This window comes from Canis aureus, chromosome X (assembly GCF_053574225.1).
Source record: "Canis aureus isolate CA01 chromosome X, VMU_Caureus_v.1.0, whole genome shotgun sequence".
Lineage (NCBI taxonomy): Eukaryota > Metazoa > Chordata > Mammalia > Carnivora > Canidae > Canis > Canis aureus.
In genome coordinates, this window is record NC_135649.1 from 38030353 (window position 1) to 38056142 (window position 25790).

A 25790-nucleotide genomic window follows, 5' to 3' on the forward strand; every position below is an offset into this window, starting at 1 on the left:
GCAATCTAGAAGAAATGGACGCATTCCTGGAAAGCCACAAACTACCAAAACTGGAACAGGAAGAAATAGAAAACCTGAACAGGCCAATAACCAGGGAGGAAATTGAAGCAGTCATCAAAAACCTCCCAAGACACAAGAGGCCAGGGCCAGATGGCTTCCCAGGGGAATTTTATCAAACGTTTAAAGAAGAAATCATACCTATTCTCCTAAAGCTGTTTGGAAAGATAGAAAGAGATGGAGTACTTCCAAATTCGTTCTATGAAGCCAGCATCACCTTAATTCCAAAGCCAGACAAAGACCCCACCAAAAAGGAGAATTACAGACCAATATCCCTGATGAACATGGATGCAAAAATTCTCAACAAGATACTGGCCAATAGGATCCAACAATACATTAAGAAAATTATTCACCATGACCAAGTAGGATTTATCCCTGGGACACAAGGCTGGTTCAACACCCGTAAAACAATCAATGTGATTCATCATATCAGCAAGAGAAAAACCAAGAACCATATGATCCTCTCATTGGATGCAGAGAAAGCATTTGACAAAATACAGCATCCATTCCTGATCAAAACTCTTCAGAGTGTAGGGATAGAGGGAACATTCCTCGACATCTTAAAAGCCATCTATGAAAAGCCCACAGCAAATATCATTCTCAATGGGGAAGCACTAGGAGCCTTTCCCCTAAGATCAGGAACAAGACAGGGATGTCCACTCTCACCACTGCTGTTCAACATAGTACTGGAAGTCCTAGCCTCAGCAATCAGACAACAAAAAGACATTAAAGGCATTCAAATTGGCAAAGAAGAAGTCAAACTCTCCCTCTTCGCCGATGACATGATACTCTACATAGAAAACCCAAAAGTCTCCACCCCAAGATTGCTAGAACTCATACAGCAATTCGGTAGCGTGGCAGGATACAAAATCAATGCCCAGAAGTCAGTGGCATTTCTATACACTAACAATGAGACTGAAGAAAGAGAAATTAAGGAGGCAATCCCATTTACAATTGCACCCAAAAGCATAAGATACCTAGGAATAAACCTAACCAAAGATGTAAAGGATCTATACCCTCAAAACTATAGAACACTTCTGAAAGAAATTGAGGAAGACACAAAGAGATGGAAAAATATTCCATGCTCATGGATTGGCAGAATTAATATTGTGAAAATGTCAATGTTACCCAGGGCAATATACACATTTAATGCAATCCCTATCAAAATACCATGGACTTTCTTCAGAGAGTTAGAACAAATTATTTTAAGATTTGTGTGGAATCAGAAAAGACCCCGAATAGCCAGGGGAATTTTAAAAAAGAAAACCATATCTGGGGGCATCACAATGCCAGATTTCAGGTTGTACTACAAAGCTGTGGTCATCAAGACAGTGTGGTACTGGTACAAAAACAGACGCATAGATCAGTGGAACAGAATAGAGAATCCAGAAGTGGACCCTGAACTTTATGGGCAACTAATATTCGATAAAGGAGGAAAGACTATCCATTGGAAGAAAGACAGTCTCTTCAATAAATGGTGCTGGGAAAATTGGACATCCACATGCAGAAGAATGAAACTAGACCACTCTCTTTCACCATACACCAAGATAAACTCAAAATGGATGAAAGATCTAAATGTGAGACAAGATTCCATCAAAATCCTAGAGAAGAACACAGGCAACACCCTTTTTGAACTCGGCCACAGTAACTTCTTGCAAGATACATCCACGAAGGCAAAAGAAACAAAAGCAAAAATGAACTATTGGGACTTCATCAAGATAAGAAGCTTTTGCACAGCAAAGGATACAGTCAACAAAACTAAAAGACAACCTACAGAATGGGAGAAGATATTTGCAAATGACATATCAGATGAAGGGCTAGTTTCCAAGATCTATAAAGAACTTATTAAACTCAACAGCAAAGAAACAAACAATCCAATCATGAAATGGGCAAAAGACATGAACAGAAATCTCACAGAGGAAGACATAGACATGGCCAACATGCATATGAGAAAATGTTCTGCATCACTTGCCATCAGGGAAATACAAATCAAAACTACAATGAGATACCACCTCACACCAGTGAGAATGGGGAAAATTAACAAGGCAGGAAACAACAAATGTTGGAGAGGATGCGGAGAAAAGGGAACCCTCTTACACTGTTGGTGGGAATGTGAACTGGTGCAGCCACTCTGGAAAACTGTGTGGAGGTTCCTCAAACAGTTAAAAATATACCTGCCCTACGACCCAGCAATTGCACTGTTGGGGATTTACCCCAAAGATACAAATGCAATGAAACGCCGGGACACCTGCACCCCGATGTTTATAGCAGCAATGTCCACAATAGCCAAACTGTGGAAGGAGCCTCGGTGTCCAACGAAAGATGAATGGATAAAGAAGATGTGGTTTATGTATACAATGGAATATTACTCAGCTATTAGAAATGACAAATACCCACCATTTGCTTCAACGTGGATGGAACTGGAGGGTATTATGCTGAGTGAAGTAAGTCAGTCGGAGAAGGACAAACATTATATGTTCTCATTCATTTGGGGAATATAAATAATAGTGAAAGGGAAAATAAGGGAAGGGAGAAGAAATGTGTGGGAAATATCAGAAAGGGAGACAGAACGTAAAGACTGCTAACTCTGGGAAACGAACTAGGGGTGGTAGAAGGGGAGGAGGGCGGGGGGTGGGAGTAATGGGTGACGGGTACTGGGGGTTATTCTGTATGTTAGTAAATTGAACACCAATAAAAAATAAATTAAAAAAAAAAGAAAAGAACAATTGATTTCTTTGGGGAACATATGAGAATGTGAAAATCATTGCACTAGTTTTAGAGTTTTATATTTTAACTTTGTGTCAACTTTATTGAGGTGTAATTTATATGAAATAAAATTCTACAATATCAATAACAAATGTATCCAGTTATATAACCACCATCACTGCAATCATTATATACAACATTTCCATCACTCCAGAGTGTTCCCTTTTGGCTCTTGGTACTCAGTGTCTTCCCTTAAACTCTGACCAAGCTGGCAACCACTAATCTACTTTCTGCCACTGTAGTTTTGCCTTTTCTTGAGTGTCATAGGAATTGAACTTTACAGTATGCAGTCTTTAGTGTCTGGCTTCTTTCCCTTAGCAAAATATTTTTGAGAATTACCCATGTCAAGTGTATCAGTAACGTATTTCTTTTTATTCCTGTAGTAGTTTTCCATTTTATGAATGTACCACAATTCATCATTATTCATCTATTCATCTATTGGGTTGAATCTAGGTTTTGACAATTGTGAATAAATCCCCATAAGCAATTAAGCATGGGTCTTTGTATGGCTAAATGCTTTTGATTTTCCATGCAAATATTTACAAAATATAACAGAAATTAATGGGGAGGACACCTACAGGTAGGAGGAAATCATGACAGAGACAATACCTCCATATAAAGAGAAAAGAATTTTAAGAAAGTTATGGTAGCCAATATATGTACTTATATCTTAAGGACACATGCCTTAGAAAGTCCTATGTCTGAGAGTAAAACTAAAAGGATGACAATCAGAAAAGTCATTGTATGAAACTATTATCAGAACATCAGAACTTTGGGGAAAGAATTTCTGTACAGTTGTGAGAATAGAAATCAGATTTCAAGGAATACAAAGAAGCAGTAAGGAAGAAAATGGCAAGTACAGCCTCTTCTTTTAAAAGTATTGGCAGTAAAAGGTGTGGGAGGGAAATGAAATGGCAGTTTTAAACGATAATCCAATTTCAAAGAAGACTGTGGAGGATTTGGGGGGAAGACGATCTTATTCATGGAAAGAGAAGAGAGATTGACACTGTAGAGAGGGGATTATTGATGCAGCAAGGTGCCAGAGGAATGTGGAAAGAATGAGAACAAGAGGTGCCTGCCTTGAAAAAGTCTCTCTTGGAGTTCCTCGGTGGCCCCACTGCTTGAGCTCATCTGACTCTTGGTTTTGGCTCAGGTCATGATCTCGAAGTCATGGGATTGAGGCCCACATTGGGCTCTGTGCTCAGCTGGAGATTGCTTGAAAGTCTCTCTCTCCCTCTGCCCCTACCCCTACTTGTACACTTTCTTTCTAAAATAAATAAAATCTTTTTTAAAAGGATATCTCTTATAGAGCAAAGACAGGATGTTAGATGATTAGATATTAGTGAAGAGGACAGTTTGGCAATAAAAATCTACTTAGAAGGAGATGAAGAAATGTCAGGGAGCCATATCAAATGGCCTCAATCTTATCCAAGGAATTAAGTCAATCTTATCCAAGGAATTAAGTAGTAACCATATTTAGAGCTGAGAACCATATTTAGTGCCTGTATAAAATTTAGGCAATACCATAGGGAATGATAAGAAAATGTCAAGCAGTGGTAAGAGAGCTAGCAACTAAAGTGCAAAATCCAGCTGAAGTTCAGGAGCCCAAATTTATTTTGAACTTTGTCATCATGATTTTGTGACTTTAGTCAGATATTACAGCCTAGGAGTAAAATCAGAGGAACAGAATAACAAGAAGTTTCTTAGCTGGGTTGAGAATGGGTTTTGTAGACTTAACAAAAAATCAAAGAAATAGGGGATTATTTGAGTTAATGAGGAGATAGGTTAAAGTAGCTGATCATGGGTCCCAGGATGAGTAGGAAGGCAAATTAAAAAAAAAAAAAACCTAATTGAAAAATTCATCAAAAAAAACTAAAGAAACTGCAAGTTATTTGTGGGGTGGGAGCAAAAGAAGAAATGTCAGTAAGTATAAAGGAATAAGGATAAAGAAGGAAATATTATTGTGGTCAGAGAGTAATGATAGCTGATTCTTAGACTTGACTTACTGAAGAAACAGTAAGATGAGTGAAATAAAGAATGTGTTGGGGATCAATTTGCTGGAAATGGAATTGCTAAAGATCCCTTACTAAAGATAAACAACTGCAAGACACAATGAAAGAAGAAATGTGATGATAAACTAAAGATCTATTAAGATAGTTTTACCTTTTTCTGCAACAACACAGATTGCCTCCAGAAAGACTGAGTCTCTATCACCAGCAGCACATCAAATCAGAGAGCAGAGACAAGCAGTTACCAGTTCTTTGTGTACTGCTTTTCTTTAGAATCCATTTATCAGTTTTAGTGCATACTGCTGCCATGCTTACTCTTTCAATTCCTACCACAGTCATAAAACAGTTGCTATAGAGTACATTTCAACTGTCACATCCCCCAAGTGTATACTGGCAACCTAAATAGAAAATCCTTAATTTTGGTAAACTCAGCTACAGTAATACCTTTATTATAAACAACATAAACAATGCCAATATACTCTTGCTGACCATGACACAAACAAAAGCATGAGGATAAAAATCATAAAAAAAATCACTCAGTCGCAAAATCGGGGATATAAGACGAGAGCATGCAACCAAAGACCATGATAAAGCCCCGTCATATGAATCTAGGAATTGCAAAGTTCAAACCAGAGTCATGGAAGCAATTATAAGAACTCGCCTGATACAATGAAAAGGACATAGATACACCAAATTACTTAAAGGGAGTAGTATCTCTGGTGAGTAAAGCAGGGAGGAGGTGAAGAAAAGGGCTTTCACTTTAACTCTTTATACTTTCATAATGTTTAGGTTTTTAATGCCAAATATGTATGACTTGGATACATTTGAAAACTGAGAAAAGAAAAAGGGGAAGGGAAGGAGGAAGGGAAGAAGAAATTTACTGCCTGTGTAAACTTGGGCTATATATTTAGCCTACCTGAGTATCCATTTCTTCAATTATAAAATGGGAATATAAAGAACTATGTTGCCTGTTTGTTCAGTCAACAAGTATTTATTGAGTTTATTGTCTTAGCTGCTGTGATTTAGCAATAATTAGTGTCAGTGTGAAGAATTGAATGAAATGATTCAGATAATGTGTCTGGCACAAAGGAAGACCTCAGTAGATGTCATTGTTTTCCTTCCATTTCTCTAGTATAAAAGCAGAATTGGTCTCAGAATTTTTTAAAAGATTTATTTATTTGAGGGAGAGAGAGAGCACTAGCAGAGGGAGGGACAGTGGGAGAGGGAGATAAGCAGATTCCTCGCTGAGCAGGAAGCCAGATGTGGGGCTGATCCCAAGACCTCTAAGATCATGACCTGAGCCAAAATCAGGAGTCGGTTGCTCAACTGACTGAGCCATTCAGGTGCCCCTCAAAATTTTTGAAGTAGGCTCCACATCCAATGTGGGGCTTGCATTCATAAGCCTGAGACCAAGAGTCACATGCTATATGGATGGAGCCAGCTAGGTGTGCCTGGTCTCAGCTTAAGTTAAAGCAGTCTAAGCTCTGGGGATTGGTGAACGAAGAAGAAGAACTCTGAGCGTATCCTGTGCGAAATCTGTCTACCTCCATGTTGTCCCTGGGAAGCAGACTCCTGAGAAGCCTAAAAAGTCTGAGACTGTTCACACCTATTCTACATGAGTCCACTCTTGCACCAGTAATATTGAGCTACAAGTCCGAGGTCTTTGTCCATAAGAACTTGCCTTTTGGAGTAGATTAATCTTTATTTCATCCCATCAAAAACTGTACGCTACAGATAAATTTATCATTTCTTGAAGTATCTTACTTGTTGGATGAAGGCTCTCTAAATCAAGTCTAATTTTAAAGGTTAAATAATTGTCAAAAGCTAAAGTGTAATATTAAAGAATACAAATGTCTCCAAAAAATTGAATGCCAGTTATAAACACACACACACACACGATTTTTCTTAAAGACTGATCTCCTGTGGAATGCCTTTAGCGAGGAAGAGGATGGTGGTGCTGACAGGAATCAACTCATGATCTATCAATCCCCTCATTAAATAAGGTTGTGAGGAATTAAATGAAATGATTTGGGTAATGTGTCTGGCACAGAGTAATCATGTCTGGCACACCAATTATTGTTAAGCTGCCAGATTCAGTCAACTATATCTGGTCTCCTCATCAGTTACACTATGATTTTGAAATACAAGAACATTACAAGCCTTTTTTTTTTTCAATTTCAGAGAAGCATCTACTAATGATTACATTTTGAAAAAAAATCAACCCAATCACTTACATATATTACAATGAGACTGCATTACCCTTTTTCCAGGGCACTAGAGAGGACAAAACTGAGCTAGAAATCCTATGTGGAGAAAAAAAATGTAATATGAGGATTAGATTTGAACTTTAGATAAATATGGTTTAGAGGAAAACTTTTAAATAAAAATGTTAAAAGAGGGATCCCTGGGTGGCTCAGTGGTTTGGCGCTTGGCTTTGGCCCGGGGCGCAATCCTGGAGACCCGGGATGAATCCCACGTCGGGCTCCCGGTGCATGGAGCCTTCTTCTCCTTCTGCCTGTGTCTCTGCCTCTCTCTCTCTCTTTCTCTCTGTGTGACTATCGTAGATAAATAAAAATTTTTAAAAAATGTTAAAAGAGAATCAAAGTCTGAGAAAGAAATTAGGTTTTCTTCCTTATAAAAGCATCTACATTTTACTAATGCTATCCTGTTAGAATAAGAATACTGAATTACTGAGTTGTGAATTTTGGCCCTGCCATAGATTAGATTAACTGCTATATAATCTCAAACAACTCACAAACTTATGTTTTTCACGTGTAAAATGGGGTAGTGCTAGCTGACTTGAATAACTCATGGTGTATGATAAAGCTTAAATGAGATAATATATGTAAATGCATTTGGAAGAGTGTGAAGCTGTAAAAATAGAAAGAAATATTCTTTACTTTCCCTCTACCCATTCCATTCAAGCCTTCTCCCACAATTCTAGCACATACCCTTTTGGCCCTTTCCTAAACATTTAAAACAATAACTTTCAAATATTTGTGTTTATTTCTATCAATGACACTCTTTATTCAAGTGAAATAAAGGGAAGCCCAAGGAAATCCAAAATGTAATACAGGTCAGAGAAGAGCTTCTCATTTAATCTAGAATATGAGCTCAGCTGGCTATCCCTCATCCCTGGTCTGAGGACCCCGGGGGCCGGCCCACCAAACAACCAGAAAACTACTAATCAACCTAATGATTATAAAATGACTACCACCTGATTTGGTTCCACATTATTCAAAATATTTATGCACATTTTACTTACCACTTAGCTTCTCAGCTTTTCAAAGGCAGGAACCATGTTCTTTAATTATTCTGTACGTACAATGCAAGGCAAATTGACAGGCAGTGCAAATGCCATTCTTCCTCAAGTCTTAGATGTCATCAACTGTAAGATGCATATTATTTTATATACCAGGAGGAAAGAAAAACAAAGCTCCATTCTGACCATCTTTTTATAGTTTCTCACCATGATATATTGTTTTGTAATCTACAGATTAGCAAAAGATGAAAAACACCCAGAATATCCATTGTTGGCAATGGAAAACAGACTCTCTCAGATACTGCTGGTAGAAATGGAAATTATTACACACTTACTGAAAATTTGCCTCATTAATTCCTTTATTCAGTGAATGTCAGTTATGTATATAACAAAAAATTTAAAAAGCCCTGCCCCCAGACCCCAGTAGAGCTTACATTCTTATAAGACAAAATAAACTAATAACTTAATATATATTGTTTCAGGTACTGATAAATGTTATGACAAAAAGATTGAGCAGGATAAGGGGGAAAAGAGTAGCAGGAGGTGCTACCTTAGATAGGGTAGTCATAGAGAGGTCTTTCCTGAATAAGTGGAAAAAAATTAAATAAGAAAACAGAGGTGACCATAGGAGCAAATGTGTCATTCAAGGGATGGCAAGGAGCCCAATGTGTATGAAACAGAAAACTTGAATTTCATAGATGTATTTGGGAAGCCATTGGAGGATTTTGAAAAGGTCTCCGGCATAGTCTTGTTTGCATTTTTAAAGGATCACTCGTTATATGGTGCATACAGTAGGTCATAGAGGGGCAAAGGAGATAGGACTTGGGAGCCAGTTCAGCTGACAAAGGATGATGTCTTGGACTATAATGGTTTAGGCAGAGATGGTAAGAGATTCTCAGATTTGGAATATATATATATATTTTTATAATAAATTTATTTTTTGTTGGTGTTCAATTTACCAACATACAGAATAACACCCAGTGCTCATCCCGTCAAGAGCTCCCCTCAGTGCCCGTCACCCATTGACGCCCAACCCCACGCCCTCCTCCCCTTCCACCACCCCTAGTTCGTTTCCCAGAGTTAGGAGTCTTTATGTTTTGTCTCCCTTTCTGATATTTCCCACACATTTCTTCTCCCTTCCCTTATATTCCCTTTCACTATTATTTATATTCCCCAAATGAATGAGACCATATAATTTTGTCCTTCTCCCATTGACTTACTTCACTCAGCATAATACCCTCCAGTTCCATCCACATTGAAGCAAATGGTGGGTATTTGTAATTTCTAATGGCTGAGTAATATTCCATTGTATACATAAACCACACCTTCTTTATCCATTCATCTTTCGATGGACACCGAGGCTCCTTCCACAGTTTGGCTATTGTGGACATTGCTGCTATAAACATCGGGGTGCAGGTGTCTTGGCATTTCATTGCATCTGAATCTTTGGGGGAAATCCCCAGCAGGGCAATTGCTGGGTTGTAGGGCAGGTCTATTTTTAACTCTTTGAGGAACCTCCACACAGTTTTCCAGAGTGGCTGCACCAGTTCACATTCCCACCAACAGTGTAAGAGGGTTCCCTTTTCTCCACATCCTCTCCAACATTTGTTGTTTCCTGCCTTGTTAATTTTCCCCATTCTCACGGGTGTGAGGTGGTATCTCATTGTGGTTTTGATTTGTATTTCCCTGATGGCAAGTGATGCAGAACATTTTCTCATATGCATGTTGGCCGCCATGTCTATGTCTTCCTCTGTGAGATTTCTGTTCATGTCTTTTGCCCATTTCATGATTGGATTGTTTGTTTCTTTGCTGTTGAGTTTAATAAGTTCTTTATAGATCTTGGAAACTAGCCCTTTATCTGATACATCATTTGCAAATATCTTCTCCCATTCTGTAGGTTGTCTTTTAGTTTTGTTGACTGTATCCTTTGCTGTGCAAAAGCTTCTTATCTTGATGAAGTCCCAATAGTTCATTTTTGCTTTTGTTTCTTTTGCCTTCATGGATGTATCTTGCAAGAAGTTACTGTGGCCGAGTTCAAAAAGGGTGTTGCCTGTGTTCTCCTCTAGGATTTTGATGGAATCTTGTCTCACATTTAGATCTTTCATCCATTTTGAGTTTATCTTTGTGTATGGTGCAAGACAGTGGTCTAGTTTCATTCTTCTGCACGTGGATGTCCAATTTCCCAGCACCATTTATTGAAGAGACTGTCTTTCTTCCAATGGATAGTCTTTCCTCCTTTATCGAATATTATTTGGCCATAAAGTTCAGGGTCCACTTCTGGGTTCTCTATTATGTTCCATTGATCTATGTGTCTCTTTTTTTTTTTTTTTTTGCCAGTACCACACTGTCTTGATGACCACAGCTTTGTAGTACAACCTGAAATCTGGCATTGTGATGCCCCCAGCTATGGTTTTCTTTGTTAAAATTCCCCTGGCTATTTGGGGTCTTTTCTGATTCCACACAAATCTTAAAATAATTTGTTCTAACTCTCTGAAGAAAGTCCATGGTATTTTGATAGGGATTGCATTAAACGTGTAAATTGCCCTCTGTAACATTGACATTTTCACAATATTAATTCTGCCAATCCGTGAGCATGGAATATTTTTCCATCTCTTTGTGTCTTCCTCAATTTCTTTCAGAAGTATTCTATAGTTTTTAGGGTACATATCCTTTACCTCTTTGGTTAGGTTTATTCCTAGGTATCTTATGCTTTTGGGTGCAATTGTCAATGGGATTGACTCCTTAATTTCTCTTTCTTCAGTCTCATTGTTAGTGTATAGAAATGCCATTGATTTCTGGGCATTGATTTTGTATCCTGCCACGCTACCAAATTGCTGTATGAGTTCTAGCAATCTTGGGGTGGAGACCTTTGGGTTTTCTATGTAGAGTATCATGTCATCGGCTAAGAGGGAGAGTTTGACTTCTTCTTTGCCAATTTGAATGCCTTTAATGTCTTTTTGTAGTCTGATTGCTGAGGCCAGGACTTCCAGTACTATGTTGAATAGCAGTGGTGAGAGTGGACATCCCTGTCTTGTTCCTGATCTTAGGGGAAAGGCTCCCAGTGCTTCCCCATTGAGAATGATATTTGCTGTGGGCTTTCCGTAGATGGCTTTTAAGATGTCGAGGAAAGTTCCCTCTATCCCTACACTCTGAAGAGTTTTGATCAGGAATGGATGCTGTATTTTGTCAAATGCTTTCTCTGCATCTAATGAGAGGATCATATGGTTCTTGGTTTTTCTCTTGCTGATATGATGAATCACATTGATTGTTTTACGAGTGTTGAACCAGCCTTGTGTCCAGGGGATAAATCCTACTTGGTCATGGTGAATACTTTTCTTAATGTACTCTTGGATCCTATAGGCTAGTATCTTGTTGAGAATTTTTGCATCCATGTTCATCAGGGATATTAGTCTGTAATTCTCCTTTTTGGTGGGGTCTTTGTCTGGTTTTGGAATTAAGGTGATGCTGGCCTCATAGAACAAATTTGGAAGTACTCCATCTCTTTCTGTCTTTCCAAACAGCTTTAGTAGAATGGGTATGGTTTCTTCTTTAAACGTTTGATAGAATTCCCCTGGGAAGCCATCCGGCCCTGGACTCTTGTGTCTTGGGAGGTTTTTGATGACTGCTTCAATTTCCTCCTTGGTTATTGGCCTGTTTAGGTTTTCTATTTCTTCCTGTTCCAGTTTTGGTAGTTTGTGGCTTTCCAGGAATGCGTCCATTTCTCCTAGATTGCCTAATTTATTGGCGTATAGCTGTTCATAATATGTTTTTAAAATAGTTTGTATTTCCTTGGTGTTGGTAGTGATCGCTCCTTTCTCATTCTTAATTTTATTAATTTGAGTCTTCTCTCTCTTCTTTTTAATAAGGCTGGCTAATGGTTTATCTATCTTATTAATTCTTTCAAAGAACCAACTCCTGGTTCTGTTGATCTGTTCCACAGTTCTTCTGGTCTTGATTTCATTGAGTTCTGCTCGAATCTTTATTAACTCTCTTCTTCTCCTGGGTGTAGGATCTATTTGCTGTTTTTTTCTCTAGCTCCTTTAGGTGTAAGTTTAGCTTTTGTATTTGAGTTCTTTCCAGTTTTTGGATGGATGCTTGTATTGCGATGTATTTCCCCCTCAGGACTGCTTTTGCTGTATCCCAAAGATTTTGAACGGTTGTATCTTCATTCTCATTAGTTTCCATGAATCTTTTTAATTCTTCCTTAATTTCCTGGTTGACCCTTTCATCTTTGAGCAGGATGGTCCTTAACCTCCATGTGTTTGAGGTCCTTCCAAAATTCTTGTTGTGATTTAGTTCTAATTTCAAGGCATTATAGTCTGAGACTATGCAGGGGACGATCCCAATCTTTTGGTATCGGTTCAGACCCGATTTGTGACCCAGTATGTGGTCTATTCTGGAGAAAGTTCCATGTGCACTTGAGAAGAATGTGTATTCAGTTGAGTTTGGATGTAAAGTTCTGTAGATATCTGTGAAATCCATCTAGTCCAGTGTATCATTTAAAGCTCTCGTTTCTTTGGAGATGTTGTGTTTAGAAGATCTATCGAGTGTAGAAAGAGCTAGATTGAAGTCACCACGTATAAGTGTATTATTATCTAAGTATTTCTTCACTTTGGTTATTAATTGATTGATATATTTGGCAGCTCCCACATTCGGGGCATATATATTGAGGATTGTTAAGTCCTCTTGTTGGATAGATCCTTTAAGTATGAGATAGTGTCCCTCTTCATCTCTCACTACAGTCTTCGGGGTAAATTTTAGTTTATCTGATATAAGGATGGCTACCCCTGCTTTCTTTTGAGAACCATTCGAATGGTAAATGGTTCTCCATCCTTTTATTTTCAGGCTGTAGGTGTCCTTCTGTCTAAAATGAGTCTCTTGTAGACAGCAAATAGATGGGTCCTGCTTTTTTATCCAGTCTGAAACCCTGCGTCTTTTGATGGGGTCATTAAGCCCGTTCACGTTCAGAGTTACTATTGAGAGATATGAGTTTAGTGTCACAATTATATCTATTCAGTCCTTGTTTTTGTGGATTGTTCCACTGAACTTCTTCTTAAAGGGGAATTTTAAGAGTCCCCCTTAAAATTTCTTGCAGAGCTGGTTTGGAGGTCACATATTCTTTCAGTTCCTGCCTGTCTTGGAAGCTCTTTATCTCTCCTTCCATTTTGAATGAGAGCCTTGCTGGATAAAGTATTCTTGGTTGCATGTTCTTCTCATTTAGGACCCTGAATATATCCTGCCAGCCCTTTCTGGCCTGCCAGGTCTCTGTGGAGAGGTCTGCTGCTACCCTTATACTCCTCCCCATAAAAGTCAGGGATTTCTCCTCTCTTGCTGCTTTAAGGATCTTCTCTTTATATTTGGAATTGGCAAGCTTCACTATTAAATGTTGAGGTGTTGAACGGTTTTTATTGATTTTGGGGGAGGGATCTCTCTATTTCCTGGATATGAATGCCTGTTTCCCTTCCCAGATTAGGAAAGGAAATCAGCTAGGATTTGTTCAAATACATATTCTGGCCCTCTGTCCCTTTCGACGCCCTCGGGAACCCCAATTAAACGTAGGTTTTTCTTCCTCAGGCTGTCGTTTATTTCCCTTAATCTATCCTCATGGTCTTTTAATTGTTTGTCTGTTTTTTCCTCAGTTTCCCTCTTTGCCATCAACTTGTCTTCTATGTCACTGGCTCGTTTTTCCACCTCGTTAACCCTCGTCGTTAGGACTTCTAGTTTGGATTGCATCTCATTCAATTTATTTTTAATTTCTGCCTGATTGGATCTAAATTCTGCAGTCCTGAAGTCTCTTGAGTCCTTTTTGCTTTTTTCTAGAGCCACCAGTAGCTGTATAATAGTGCTTCTGAATTGGCTTTCTGACATTGAATTGTAATCCAGATTTTGTAACTCTGGGAGAGAGGACTGTTTCTGATTCTTTCTTTTGAGGTGAGGTTTTCCTTCTAGTCATTTTGCTCAGTGCAGATAGGCCAAAAGCAAGTTGTATTGGGAAAAGGAGAAAAAGAGAGGAGAGAAAGAAGGAAAGAAAAGAGAAAAAGAAAAAAGAGAAGAAAAGGAGAAAGAAAAAGAAAGAAAGGAAAGAAAAAGGGTGGGGGAAGGAAACAAATCAAAAAGCAAAAAAAGAAAAAGAAAAAGCACGGGGGAGTATCATCTCATTCTGTATACTTTTAAGTCCCTTGACTTCCCCTGGAACTTGTCCGTCTAGCTGGTCTTCTGGGGGAGGGTCCTGTTGTGCTGATTTTCAGGTGTTAGCACTTGGGGGAGCTGCTCTGCCCCCTGCCTGGTGCGGGGCTCAGTGGGGGTTGTTTACCCCGTGAAGCCCCAGGAGGAACAACCGCAGTGGACGGGGGGGGGCAGCTCTGCAGCCCTGAATTCAGCCCCCGCTGTAACTCCGGAGCTCTCTGTCTGCAGGGGCCTGGAGGCTCCGGGGCGGGGCCGCTGATCTGCTCAGCTCGGGGCAGGAGTGTCCTTGCTGTCCTGGGCCCTCCTGGCCTCTGCTAGTCCCGGGGGAGGCCGGATCCTGGGCTGTGTCCCCCGCGCCCTGTGCTCCTGGTCTGCGCTGTTGGATTCGCGCTCCCGCCCCGCAGCCCCCTCCGCACGGAGCCTCTTCCTCTGCCCGAGCCCCTCCGAGCTGCTCCCGGGGCCGCGCAGCCCCCTCCGCGGAGCCGCTGCCCGATCCCCTCCGAGCTGCTCTGGGTCCCGCCCGGTCCCGCCGTGCGCGCTGCAGCCCTTAGGGAGCTCGGGGCACTCTCCTGGGCGCGCAGTTGCTGTTACTGTCCCGGGGAGCCCGAGGGCATCCCTGCCCTCCTGGGTCCTGCTCTAACTCCCTGGGAGCCCCTTTCCGCCCGGGAAGGTCGGTGCAGCTCCTGCTTCTCCGGGGCGGGCTCTCCTGTCCTGGGGACACTCGCCCCGGCCTCAGCCCGGCTCCTCGCGGGGCCCCTCCCCCTTGGAGGCCTTTTGTTTCTTTATTTCTCTTTTCCCCGTCTTCCTACCTTGATAGAAGCGCGAACTCTTCTCACTGTTGCATTCCAGCTGGTCTCTCTTTAAATCTCAGGCCAAATTCGTAGACTTTCAGGATGATTTGAAGGTTTTCTAGGTAATTTGGTGGGGACAGTTGATTTGTGGACCCTACTCTTCCGCCATCTTGCCCCTCCTCCCTGGAATATATTTTGAAGGTAAATCTGAAGGAATTTGCTGATGGATTAGATTTGGATGAAGGGAGAAAGAGAAGACTTAATGATTCAAGAGTATTCTTCATTGTTTGGCTTAAGCCACTGAGGGTGGGGAAGATAATAAATGAAGAGCCGACTAAGAGGTGGAGTAGGAATGAAAACATTGATTTGAGACAATATTTAAGTTCCAAATGCCTATTAGCTATCCAAGTGGATAGTCTGGAATTCAGGGAAAGGTCAGAGTTGGAGATACAAATTTGGAAGTCATGGGACCAGCTGAATTATGTAGAAAGTCGTTGTAAATAAAGAAGAGTTCCACGGTGCGTGGGTTGCTCAGTCCCTTAAGTGTCTGCCTTCAGCTCAGGTTGTGATCCCAGGGTCCAGGATGGAGCCCTGTGATGGGCATCCTGCTCTGCGGGGAGCCTGCTTCTCCCTCTCCCTCAGTCTGCCTCTCCTCCTGCTTGTTTCTCTCTCTCTCTCTCTCTCTCTCAAATAAATAAATAATTTTTTTTAAAAAAGAAGAGTTCCAAGGGCTGATCATTTGAATATTAGCAAGAGTAGGAGGATCCAGCAAAGGAGATAGGAGAGTTAGTGGATTAATCAATGATTAAAAGGAAATGGTTAAAAAGAAAAGCCAACGAGTTAAAAGGAAAACCAAGAGAATAATGGCATCCCCAAAGCCAAGGAAAGAGTGTTGCAAGAAGGATTTACCAAATTGCCAACTATACATCCAAAGCCTCAAGAATGTTTTACCCATTGACCATCCCCTAGCAATTTATCCTGTAGAAATATTCATGTACATGTACAAGGATGTAGTTATGAGAATATTCATTAGGCCCTTCTTTAGAGTAGAGCAACTATAAACTGCCAAAATGTTAACAACACAGAATTAAAAAAAAACAATAATTAGAATTCCTCCATATGATGACAAAACAATATGAAAGCTAAAAAAGAAAATAATGTTCTTTTACACATTTCCTTGAAAGATTGTCTAAGATAAAAAACAAAATAAAAACCATGTGTTACATTTATATCAAATCAGTATCTATATAGCACAATACCACTTTAAAAAATAATCTATAATCTATGTGAGTTTACATGTGTACAGAAAAAAATCCTAAAGAGTTCACACCAAATTAACGGTGATTTTCTTTGGGTGATTTTCATTTCTTTAAATTTGCTACATTGTCTGAAGCTATTTCCATTTTAAGAAAAAAAATTCATATACTCTATTGAGCCTTCATCACTTGTACTGAAAGTGAGAAGCCAATATCCTTCCTTGAATCGACTCACAGATGTCACATTTTACCACTCTATGAATTTGCATCTAAGTCTAAATGCAATGCATATATTATGCACTTTCCATGTACACCCCTCCCTGGAAAAATACAAATTACTATAGATTAAACCATATGAAATTCTGATATTCAACCACTTCCGGCCTATAAAAAGAGCAATTTCATGTAGTCTGATCTATTATTTGAAGTCTGACCTAATACTATGTTTCAAGATCTGGGAGACTCTAATCTAATAGATCACTTCATAAATACTGATTCTTTCTCTCTGTCCATCATCCTCAGAGGTTCCATCCCCAAAGCAACTGTGCTGTAATGAAAAGAGCTCTAGACTGAGGGTTAAGCAGACAATTTTTAAAACTTTATTGAGACCTACCTGAAATAAAATAAAATGCACATAGCGGAAGTGTAAAATTTGATTAGTTTTGACATATGAATACAGCTATGAAAGCACAGCACAATTAAGATAAGAAACACTTCAATCATCCTAAAAAGATAATTTTTTATTTAAAAAATTTTATTTGAGAGACTGAGAGAGAGGGAGAGAGCATATGAGCAGAGGGGCCCCCAGCAGAGGAAGAGGGGGAAGCAGACCCCACCACACTCTGATGAGCCCGGAGACTGACATGGTTCTACAGGGCTCAATCCCAGGACCCTGAGATCATGACCTGAGTCAAAAGCACTGACTGAGCCATCCAAGTACCCCCTAAAAAGATAATTTGTGCAGCGTTCCATCCTTTCCACCTCCATTCCCAATCAACTACTGACCTATTTTCTGTCATTATAGATTGGGTTGCATTTTTTAGAATTTTATGTAAATGGAATCATAAAGTATGTACTCTTTGCTGTCTGGCTTATTTATTTGACTCATCACAATTATTTTGAATACACTAGTGTTGTTTTGAGCTTCGGTACTCAAAATTTCAAAACTCAGTAGAGGTCATTGCTCTTTATTGGTGATCATTTATGACAGCATGGACTCATGGATGTTTATTCTTTGAGCTATAATTGGACACTATTGCCTTTATCTTGTTTAAATTTTCCAGCTTTGGCCACTGGGAACTCTTTCAGTTAGGTCCTGTGTCTCTTTGACATATCCCAATCATCAACAGGTTTTTCTCGATGTTGCTTACTCGTTTCCTTGCTTTGTGGCAGTACAAAATATTCCAAGCTTATATTGTGTATTTATTCCCTGGCCCTACAGTTAGATATTTTTTCCAAGGGCCTGGGGTTCCTTTCATTGGAGAATGATATTAGTAACCAAGATGTGAGGACCAGGTATACTCATTTTTTTTCTTTTTGCAGCCTGTTCAAATTTTCAGCCACAGCTTTTGAAAATACTATTTTTTTTCCATTTAATTGCCTTTGGAACTTGGTCAAAATTCAATTTGCCAAAAGGAAGGAAATCCTGACACATGCAACATGGATGAATCGTGAGGACATTATGCTACACAGAATAAGGCAGGCAGTCACAAAAAGACATATACTGTAGGATTTCACTTATATGAGGTCTCTAGAGTAGCCAGATTCATATAAACAGGAAGTAAAAGAGTGGTTTCCAGGGGCTGGAGTGAGAAGAAAATCAGCAGTTATTTAATGGGTGTAGAGTTTTAGTTCGGCAAGGTGAAAAAGTAATGGTGATTAGCGGCACAACAATATGAATATACCTAACTCTACTGAACTATATACTTAGACATGGTTAAGATGGTAAATTTTACATTATGCATTTTTACCACAATGAAAATAGTATTTAAAACGTATGAAATAACAAAGAAATAAAGTAGACATAACCAAAAAAATCAGCCTTCCATATCTTTGTAGGTCTATTTCTGTACTTTAGATTCTGTGCCAATAATCTGTGTGTTTATCCTTTCACCAATACCATCATGTCTTAATTACTGCAGCTTTAGAATAAGTCTTGAAATCAGCTCTCATGAGTCCTCCAACTTTTCCTGCTTTTTCAAAGTTGTTTTTTCTATTTAAGGTCCTCTGCATTTCTACAGAGTATTTTTGAGACAGCTTTTCTATATCTACAAATATCCTGCTATGATTTTACTGTGATTGAACTGAATCTATAGATCAGTTTGGAGAGAACTGAAATGTAACAATATTGAATCTTTTCATCCATGTTCAGGAATTTTCAGCAAATAGATAAGCATATTTTGTTAAATTTATGTATATTTTATTCTGTGTGTACTGTTAGAAATGGCATTGACTCTTAAATTTTGTCTTCCCATTGTTCACTATCAGCATTTGGAAATATAACTTACTTTTGTATATTGACCTTGTTTGTAGATTTCTTGGTGTATTTTCTATTTAGAAAATCATGGCATCCATGGATAAAGGCAGATTTTCATTCTTCCTTTCCAATTTGTATATATTTTATTTCTTTTTCTTGCCTCCTTTCACTCAAAAGAACATCAAGTATAAAGTTAAATAAGATTTTCAAGTGGACACTATTCCCTGATTCCACATCTTAAGTAAAAAATATTCAGTTTCACGCCATTAAGTATGTGATTACTTGAGAAATGGTTTCCTTGTTTTGTTTCTAGGTGTTTTGTTTTGTTTTGTAAATAAAGTCTCCTTATTAGGTTGAGTAAATTTCCCTCTGATTCCTTGTTTGTGGATAATTATTAAAATCATGAATTGATGTTGAATTTTGTCAAATTCTTCTTCCTACCTTTTTTGATATGATTGTATATTTTTTCTTCTTTAATCTGTTATTATGGTGAATTAAATTTATTGATTTTCAGTGACAAATCATCCCTATAATCCTGAGATAAATTTTATTTGCATCTGATGTATTATCATTTTCATATATTGTTGATTTTTATTTGCTAATATTTTGTTTAGGGTTTTGCAACTATGTGATGGACCCTGGACTTCTAATTTTTAAATTTTTTTTTCTGATTCGATATCAGGGTGACATTGACATGTTTTTCCTGTAAGAGATTTTATAGATTTAGCACCAGTCCTTTCTTAAATGATTGATAGGATCCTCCAGTGGAGCCATCTGGACCTAGAGTCTTATTTTTGCAAGTTTAACTATGAATTCAAATTCTTTAATAGATATAGGACTATCTAGTTACTTATTTTCTCTTGAGTGAACATTAGTAGTTTGTGTCTTTTAAGAGTTGGTTCAATTAAAGTTTTAGATTTATAATTTATAAATTTATAATTTATAATTGTCTTTACTATTCCGTTAATATCCTTTTATGCCTGTATGTTCTATAGCAATATCCTCTCTTTCATTCTTGATGTTGGCAATCTGTCTTCACTCGATTTTTTGTTAGTGTTGCTACAGATTCATCAGTTACTGAAATTTTCAAAGATACAGCTTTTAGTTTCATTGATTTTCTCTATTGTTTTTGTTTTCACTTTCATTGATTTCTCCTCTTATCTTTACCATTTCCTTCTTTCTGTTTTCTTTGAATTTAATTTGCTTTACCAATTTCTGAAAGGTGGATGCCTAGATCCTTACTGGGAAACCTTTTTTTTTCTTTTCTAAAAGATGCATTTAGTGCTGCATACTTCCCTTGAACAACTACATTAGATGAATTGCACAAATGTTACAATTTAAATTTAATTTAGGCTGGGACACCTGAGTGGCTCAGAGGTTGAGCATCTGCCTTTGGGTCAGGGCATGATCCCAGAGTCCTGGGATTAAGTCCTGCATCAGGCTCCCTATAGGGCTCCTATAGTCCTGCTTTCTTCTCCCTCTGCCTGTGTCTCTGCCTCTCCCTGTGTGTCTCTCATAAATAAATAAATAAAATCTTTTAAAAAATTAATTTAGGTCAAAATATGTTCTAATTTCTGTTGGGTCTTTCCCTTTAATTCATTGGTTATTATGTAAAGTTTTCCAAGTATTTGAGGAGTTTCCAGATATTTTATGTCTTTGTTATCACTATCTAGTTTAATATCATATGATCAGCAAACATACCTGTATGTCTTCTATTCTTTAATTCTTTAACAATTTTAAGGTTTATGATTCAGAATATGTCCCATGTGCACTTGATAAGAACATCAATTCAAGTTGGTGACAGTGTTGTTTAGGCTTTCTATATTCATATTCCTTTCCTTTCTAACATTTCTATCAATTACTGAAATACCTGTATTGAAGTCATCATATACATTTGTGGATTTGTCTACTTCCCGTTTCATTTGTATTACTTTCTATCAGGTATATTTTCAAGATCTGTTGTTAGCTGCATATGTATCTAGGATTGTTACATCTTCTTGATGAACTGATTCTTTCATGCCTAATTCCTTCTTTATTCCTGGTAATATTTATTGCTCTGCAGTTTACTTTTTCTGACATTAATACAGCCACCACAGCATTCTCTCAATTATCATTTGCATTGTATCTTTTTTTCCATCACTTTACTTTCTTTATTACTTCAGGCTTTACTTTTGAATAAAAGAAATGAGTCCAATAGTTCAAGATACAAAATTAACCAGTTTTGAAGTGATTAATGACAACAACACACAAATCGATCCTTCCTCAAGGGAACTGTCTCCTCCCTGGTGCCCTCCTGAGTCATGATGAAAATCTGAGTGCAGCTCCAGTGAAACTGTCCCTCTCCACCACAGAAATGAAGGCATCTTTCACAAGATGCATGACCCTGTCCAAGGACAGCAGGATGTGATCCATATTCTGCATGTTCTTAAAACCAACTTGGTGATCAAGCTGGGGCTGTAGCATGGCACTAGGTGAGCCTCCAGCCTTGAAAGAATCTCTCCGGTAGGACCCAACCGGGTCAAAGTTGTCCATACCTCCTTTCCCTTCTTCATCCATTCCCCCAGTGATGTAAACATAGTATGGAAAAAAAAAGTGCCTTGAATAGAGGATTGTAGACAGCATTGCAGCAATCGCCCCCATAGTCATGGTCTGGTTATTAGAATGCTTATACATCTTTAGTCTTGCTTCAATAATCTTTGTCAGGGTAAGACAGTCTCCATGAAAAACACTGTATCCAGTATCCAGTGACTGTTTGGCCTGTGAGTTTGTATCACTTGGGGCTGTCCCCAGTGTGAATTAAAACCCTTCACTCAATCAAGAGTCAGAAGCAACAACTGAAAAATCTCCTCCAGCAATTACCAATACAGGACCTCCATTGAAAGTGCAGGGCCAGAAGAACAGCTGTGAGGCTCTATCGCCAAGTCTTGGCTGGGTCCCCAGCACAAGACCATGTGGCTCCAGCTGCTGCTGTCTCACAGCGAGATGGCACCCTCATTTTACTTTTAACCTATATATGCCTTTATATTTAAAGTGTATTTCTTACAGACAGTATGTAATTAGATCTTGTTTTTTTTTTTTATTATCTAACTTCGGTTTTAGCCTTTTAATCGGTGTGTGCTTGGATTTTTAACATTCGGTGTAATTGTTGGTATGATTTGATTTAGCTATGACATTATTTGTTATTGCTTGCCCACTTTTTTCTTCTCTAACCCTCTTCCTGATTTCTTTTGGATTAGCTGGATATTTTTTGACTATTCAATTTTAATTACTATATTGGCTATTTTTGCAGTTGTTCTTTGAATTATATTTTTAGTAATTTCAGTAGCAATTATAATATATACACTTAACTTTCACAATCTATTTAGAGTTAGTATTTTACCACTTTAAACCAAATACAGAAACCACATAGCCATATTGGTCCCTTTACTGCTTTATATTTTTCATATGTATGATATCTATTTACATTGGAAATTCCACCAGCCAATGTTACACCTTTGATTTCAATAGCAGTACATATTTTAAAGAACTTAAGAGGAGAATGATCTTTTATATTTATCCATCTATTCACCATCTTTGATGCTCTTTCTTCATTCTTGAAATGAAGATTTTCCCTCGTGCACATTTCCTTCATCCTGAAGAACTCAGTTTAACATTTCTTGTAGAATATGTCTTCTGTTGACAGAGTCTCTTAGTTTTCCTTTTTCTGAGAATGTCTTTGTTTTCAGCACTTTAAAGATGTCCCACTGTCTTCTGGCCTCCATGGTTTCTGATGACAAATCCAGAAATGTTCGAATCATTGTTCCCATGTATACAAATGCATGACGTTTTTCTTGGCTGCTTTAAAGATTTTTTAAAAATTTATCATTGATGTGATGAGCACTGAGTGCTATACTATATGTTGGCAAACTGAATTTAAATAAAAGGAAAAATTATCTTTGATTTTCATTAGTTTGATTATGGTATAGCCAAGCATGTTTTTCTCTGAGTTATTCTGTTTGGGTTAACTAAGCTTCTTGAATCTGTACATTTGTGTTTCACCAAATGTAAGAAGTTTTCATCTAATATTCCTTAAAATATATTTTTTCTGCACCCATTTCTCCTCTCTTTTTGGAATTCTAATGATATCAATGTCAGGCTTTTTGATATTGTCTCAAGCCCCTGAAATCCTGTTCATTTTGTTCAATTTTCAAATATCTGTTTTGGTATTCTTCAGATTGGATAACATTTATTGACTTATTTTCTTTCCAGTGTTACTAAGGTATAACTGGCAAACAAAAAGCTTAAATATTCAAGGCACGTAATATGATGATGTTACATACATTGATAACTATAGTCAGACTAACACATCCATCAGTTCACATGGTTATCTTCTTCTTTTTTTTTTTTTAGTGGCAGAAACACTTAAGATCTACTCTCTTAGCAAATTTCAAGTATACAATATAGTCTTATTAACTACAGTCTCAAAAAAAATAAAATAAAATAAAAAAATTAAAAAAAATTAAAAAAAAAAACTACAGTCTCCATAGTATAGAATTGATCCCCAGAACTTATTCATCTTATGATGGAAAATTTGTGCCCTCTGATCAACCTTTCCCCATCTTCCCCATCCTTCAGTGCCTAGTAACCACTATTCTACTCTCTGGTTCTGAATGTGGCTTTTTTAGATTTGACATATAAATGAAAACATGGGCACCTGGGTCGCTCAGTCAGTTAAGCATCCATCTCTTGGTTTTGGCTCAGCTGGTGATCTTGGGATCTTGGGATCAGGCCCTGCCTTGGGCTGCTTCAGGCTCTGTGCTCTGTGCACAGTTGGCTTGTCCCTCTCCCTCTGCTCTTCCCCCTACTCACTCTCGCGCGCACTCTCTCTCTCTCTCTCTCTCTCTGGAATAAATAAAATCTTTAAAATAATAAATAAAATCATACAGTATTTCTTTTATTGACCTATTTTCTAGTTACTGGATCAATCCTCTGTCATCTCTAGTCTACTCTTGACTCCAGATGGTAATTTTTTCATTTCAAATGTAGTTTTTAGTTCTAAATTTTCCATATGGTTCTTTTTAATATACTTTTTATTTCTCTGCTGAGAATATCTATCCATTCATTTCAAGTGTTTTTTCCTCAACTTCATGGATCATAGGTAAAATGGATGTTTTAAATACTTTGTCTGATAATTCCAACATCTGGGTTTTCTCAAGGTACACATCTGCTGATTGTCTTTTCCTTTGAGGATTGGTCATATTTTCCAGGCTCTTAATATGTCTGGTATACATAGTCTCTCAGATATTTTGACTATTAGGTTGTTTAGACTCAAGGTTCTGAAACTTCTGGAGTTTTTGGAGAAGGCTGAATTTTTTATTTTATCAGGTAGTCATCCTGTTAGGTTTGGATTATAAATTCTGTCTTGCCTTACATGGGTGGCAGGTCAAATCTTAGTTTGGAATGTGGAATAGCCATACAATGAATATTTTTCATCCTTAAAAAAAAGAACAAAATACTTATATATGCTATAATATTGATGGACATCAAAAACCTTATGCTAAGTGAGAAAAGCCAGATGCAAAATACCACATATTATATGATTCCATTTATATTAAATGTCTTGAAAATACAAATCTACAGAGACAAAAAACAGATTAGTGGTTTCCAGGGGCTGGAGTTGAGAACAGAGATGAACTATAAACAGAAACAAGAAATCTTGCTGGGGTGATGGAAATGGTCCTTAATTTCCTTTAAAAATCATTGAATTATAAACTTAAAACAGATTAATTGTACGTACGTAAAGTATACCTCAATAAAGTCACATATTAAATCTTATTTTATTTCTTTAGGAATTTGCTCTGCTTATTTGGACTTGTCTCCATGCAGGTATTGTTCAGGGTTGATGTGAGACTTGTATGGATGATTCTAATCTCACTCCAATCCTCAAAGCCTTGGCCCCACTCATTAGGGTCCACCTTATCCATGCATAGCTCAGGAGTCTGGCTGAGACTTATTCAGAGTTAAGGGACCCCTTCTCCAGCTTTCCCCACCACTGTTATTCCTCCCACACTAGCCAGCCTCATGATACTCTTATCCTTTGCTTTTTGGGCCACAAAGTTCATAAGCTTTCTATCAGAGTTTTATTTTTTTTATTTTTTTTTATTTTATTTTATTTTTATGATAGTCACAGAGAGAGAGAGAGAGAGAGAGACAGAGACACAGGCAGAGGGAGAAGCAGGCTCCATGCACCGGAAGCCCGACGTGGGATTCGATCCTGGGTCTCCAGGATCGCGCCCTGGGCCAAAGGCAGGCGCTAAACCGCTGCGCCACCCAGGGATCCCTCTATCAGAGTTTTAGTTTCCAACACCACCACACCACTATGTGACTGGCACTCATTCTACACACAAAGCAATACATGGTGGGGAAGTAGAAACTCACCCCCACGCAGGTCATGCCTCCACATTTTGACTCCTTTCCATTACCTTACTGCTTCTGTTAACTTTTTAGAGTCATCAAATAGCAGTTTTTGTATTTTTCCATATTTTTCTGTTGTAATCAGACAGAAGGACAGGCTGTAGTCACCTCACATAGCCAATGCAGAACTACAGCAATGGCAGATCTGGTTTTGAATCCTAGCTCTATCGCTCACTAGCTGTATGACATTGGACAAATCAACTGACTTCTTTGAGTCTATTTTATTTTCACCTTTAAACTGAAGGTTTTTTTTTTCTCAAAAAATGATAGAAAAAGAGAAATAGAAGGCTTCCTAAAGATAATTCCATTATCATTAGCAACCAGAGAGGACAGACTCCCCTGGCCTAAATGTATTTTTTCCACTTCTGAAAAGTATCACTCATTATACTTTATTGTAATTATTTGTTTAAACTGTCTATCTTATCAGGGCACCTCAGTGGCTCAGTGGTTGAGCATCTGTCTTTGGCTCAGGGTCTGATCCCGGGGTCCTGGGATTGTGTGCCGCATTGGGCTCCCCGCAGGGAGCCCACTTCT

At 38.3% G+C, this 25790-nt stretch overlaps 1 pseudogene; it reads right to left on the reverse strand.

Moving 5' to 3' along the window:
- Nucleotides 1–21033: 21033 nt before the first annotated feature.
- Nucleotides 21034–25235, reverse strand: LOC144308841 (proteasome subunit beta type-1 pseudogene; annotated as a pseudogene).
- Nucleotides 25236–25790: the final 555 nt, after the last annotated feature.